Genomic DNA, 4299 nt, shown 5'->3' with positions numbered 1-4299 from the left:
TAAGGACCAGGATGTAGACACTAAGGACCAGGATGTAGACACTAAGGACCAGGATGTAGACACTAAGGGGTGTTCAAATCTCAGGTCAGGTCAAGAGACAGGATAGAGAGTCACCACCATAGAGCACTAAAGTCATTTTCTGGGTTATTTGTATATAAAATATTTCTGATTTATATTTGAGATATTTGTTCTGAGTGTATTTATTGGAAGACACCTCCAAAGCCACATGGAACAAGTTTACACATTAAATAACATCTATACTTCAGGTGAAAAAAATAATAGTTTGCTGTTATACTTGTATGTGTGGATATTGACTAGTGATACAAAGGAGCTTGTGCAGGTGTGGAGAATGACCTGCACTTTGTTGAGCATAGCAAGGAGCTCACTGTCCTGCATAGTCATATTCCTGTCCATATAAATATGAAAAATGATAAAATAAAAGAATTAAGTATCGTGTATATTTGCTCTTTTTAAGTAGAGAGTTTTGTCTTGTCTTTTGTTTTATTTCCTTTTTGAATATTTGAAAAGGATCCTATTGGAGCAACTGACTCTGCCCCATGTCTGAGCAGTCACTTATATACAAAGGGAAATGGATGAAAATAGATCACATTTTTTCTTTCTCCCTGCTGTTTATTGGATAAAAGATTTCATGGTGTAACCTAGCCTGACTTTGAGCACACCATGTATCTCAGTCTAGCCTTGAACTCACAATTTTTATGCCTTAGCCTGCTGGGTATTGGAATTACAGCTACCACAAGTCTGGCTAGACTCCTAGAGAGCAGGAACCCCCTTGGTCTTTAAATAGCTCATTGAGAACAGCATTCACTGCCAGGCTTTCCTCCTACATCATTGTGGGAGTTTCCAACACTATGTCTGTGCCCTGAGGGCTTTGAGCATTTCCTCTAATCTCCCTCTTAGTAAATGCTCAGTGAGTGTGAGTGACAGAGACAGACTTCAGATGCTCTTTGTGTATCTCCAGGGTACCTGTGAGCACTGACTAGAGAGAGGCTCAGTCAGGAGCTGCACCATAGCACGGGGCTGCCATTCAACATACTCCGCTCTACAAGAATATCAACACAGTATGATTGAAACACAAAACAAGATTCTCTTTTGTGCCATCTTCAAAGCCTTTCCTACGCATCTCCAAGATGTCATTCTATGTGGCTGAACCCCTTTCTGCCTCCCACCTTTGCTTCCTGAGCCCTTACTTAAATTTTTATTGTCAGTATCTACAACCTAAACACTGTGGCAGTAAACTGGACCTCACAGTCCCTAGAGTTCATGTTTCCCTTTGATTCCGCCATCTTCTTTCTGGCTTGCTCAGCCACAGACCATAAAGCAGATCTGTTTTGTAGGAGTCCCACACTGCCCGTCTCCAGGACATATTCAAAGTGTGCAAAGAAAGAAACTTAACAGCAGTAAAGATTCCATCCAGACGTACCTGGCTCCTGTGAGGTCTACGTACCATCATATCTGCGCTTCACAAAGGTTTCCAGAGGTGAGTGTTCTCTGCTGTAATATACACTAGGCAAAGCCAGCTCACTTACCCACTGTTTGTTTGTTTGTTTGTTTTTGTTTTTGGAGACAAAAACAGGGTTTCTCTGTGTAGCCCTGGCTGTCCTGGAACTCACTCTGCAGACCACCAGGCTGGCCTCGAACTCAGAAATCTGCCTGCCTCTGCCTCCCAACTGCTGGGATTTAAGGTGTGTACCATCACTTACCCACTTTTATATATTTCAAGTCTTTATATTTTATAGGGAAAATTTAGAACAGGAACCAGGGAATGGCTTACTTTTCCTCTAGTCCCTGCTTTCCTTGGAAGCCACCGCCTGAACATTTACTAAGAAGGGTTGATGATGGAGTATGAAGTAATTCTTATTTCCTTTCTGTTTGAGATATATACATACACACACACACATATATATATGTATATATATATGTACATATATATGTATATACACACACATGCGTACATGGCTATTTTCACACATGGATATTTGCCTACATGTAGTATCCATGGAAACCAGAAGAATACATTAAATCTCCTCATGCTAGAGTTACAGGCACTTGCAAACTGCCTGACAAGGGTGCTGGGAACTCAATCTGAGTCCTCTTTATGAACATTAGGCGCTTTTAATCTCTGAGCCATTTCTCCACTTCTGATGTGTGGAATACTTCTTCTTGGGATAGTATAGCTTTTTCTTCCTGGCATATTATGACCACCCGCTGATGAGTACAGCTTCATAGTGTAACAAGGAAACGAATCGAGCATCACAGTGATGGCCAGATAGACGGTAGTGGTGATGAGCGAGTCAACAGCACTGACAGAAAGGGGAGGGGCTCCAGATGATTATGTCTAGCACTGCTGACCCAGTGCTGCTGCTGCTGCTGGGTGAGTTAAGAGCACTGACAGAAAGGGGAGGGGTTCCAGATGATTGTATCTAGCGCTGCTGACCCAGTGATGCAGCTGACCTTTCCTCTCTGCCTCACAGCTGTTTTCGTCTTAGTGCGCGCTAGAGTACACAGGAAAGTTAAGGGATACAACGTCGCTGCAATCAGTATCCACAATGAGATAGGACTTTCTGATACCATAGCAGTTCTGACTCACCCATTGTCCTAGTCAGGGTTTCAATTCTTGCACAAACATCATGACCAAGAAGCAAGTTGAGGAGAAAAGGAATTATTCAGTGTACACTTCCACATTGCTGTTGATCACCACAGGAAGTCAGGACTGGAACTCAAGCAGGTCAGGAAGCAGGAGCTGACGCAGAGGCCATGGAGGGTGCTGCTTACTGGCTTGCTTCCCCAGGCTTGTCCAGCTTGCTTTCTTTTAGAACCCAAGACTCCCAGCCCAGGGATGGCCCCACCCACAATGGGCCCTGCCATCCTTGATCACTAATTGAGAAAATGCCTTACAGCTGGATCTCATGGAGGCATCTCCTCAAGGGAGGCTCCATTCTCTGTGGTAACTCCAGCTTGTGTCAATTACTCACGTTTCTATAAATAACCAAGAAAGCCCTGTGAATTCATTGGTTCTACAAATTGGATTTGGGTAGAACTTTTCCTTTTTCCTTTATAAGTGCCCTAGCTGGGATACACAAAAATCTCCCCATCTCTTCCCTGTAAAAGTAACACCACACTTAGCCATTTTGTTGGGAGGAGCAAACTTCTACTCCTCCTGAATATAGAATTGTTTGCATTTTAGTGAGTGCAGTTTCGTCTGTGGATAACTGACCTCCAATACATCAAAAGATGATAAATTCAGCTTAGATTTATGTCTTGCCTGAGATTTAGTTTCCTCATCAGAAGCATGAGGATGTAAATATCTTCTCTCTTTGGATCTGAAGGTGACTGTGAAGGTTAAGTTAAATAAAGCAGGTGTCATTTCTAACGTCACAGACATAATCTGTTATTACAGCACAATTGTTGCCTTTAGATTTGAAATGTATAATTTAAGTGTAAGTTGTAATCTTCTGTCCAGTTGTAGTTCGGAGTTAAAAAGTAGCGGATCAGGCCTTCCTGAAAGTTACCATAATTGCATTCACTAGTGAAACTGCTTTCCCTCATATTCAATTTGTCCTACTGGGACCATTTGCCCATCAGTCATGCTAAGCCTTTTTTCTTTCGGATTTCAGAATCATTTTTTAAAAGCCATAAAATGCTCTTGTACAAATCATGGAAAACTGTTGTTCTGACAACATAAATGTTCTGTGCATCAAAAACCACATTAAAATTATCCAAGCAGCTACAAAAATGCATTCCAAAGAGGAGCCGTTACATTTTGATAAGGACCCCCACCACAGTGAAAAGCATGGCTCCATTACACCTCACCCTTCTGGGAGTGAGTGAATCTCAGCACATCAATGCTAATGAGCTATGGAGGTATCCATCAAAAGAAAGCAGCAAGCCTGGGATCCAGGCCACAGGTAAGACAGAAACTTAGTGAGACTGTCATTATTCACTATGCATCTCTACTGTTGTATGGAGAAATTTGATATAAGAAAAATAATTATCCTTTTACATTATAATTTTATTATTTTATGGTAGTTCTCTGTATTTCTGTGTGTGTGTGTGTGTGTGTGTGTGTGTGTGAGAGAGAGAGAGAGAGAGAGAGAGAGAGAGAGAGGGAGAGAGGGAGAGAGAGGGAGAGAGAGAGAGAGAGAGATGTTATATATTTGCATGCATGCACATGTGTACCACTACCCATATGTGGAGCCTAGAAAACAACTTATAGAAGTTGGTTCTTTCTTTCTACCATGTAGGTCTCTTGTAGGTCCAATCTGAAGGATCAAACCAGGG

General features: G+C 42.0%; 1 long non-coding RNA gene across 1 annotated transcript in view; it reads left to right on the top strand.

Moving 5' to 3' along the window:
• Positions 1–3743, top strand: part of LOC116068981 — a 50214-nt gene extending 46471 nt beyond the window's left edge. Inside the window, exons 2-3 of the long non-coding RNA XR_004109788.1 lie at positions 1356–1498; positions 3636–3743. This is a non-coding gene — a long non-coding RNA (uncharacterized LOC116068981). The remainder of the gene's footprint in view (positions 1–1355; positions 1499–3635) is intronic.
• The last annotated feature ends 556 nt before the right edge of the window (positions 3744–4299 follow it).

This window comes from Mastomys coucha, unplaced genomic scaffold, assembly GCF_008632895.1.
Source record: "Mastomys coucha isolate ucsf_1 unplaced genomic scaffold, UCSF_Mcou_1 pScaffold22, whole genome shotgun sequence".
In the NCBI taxonomy this organism is placed as follows: domain Eukaryota; kingdom Metazoa; phylum Chordata; class Mammalia; order Rodentia; family Muridae; genus Mastomys; species Mastomys coucha.
Note: the sequence above shows the minus strand (reverse complement) of the source record. Positions and strands in the feature narration are given on the sequence as shown.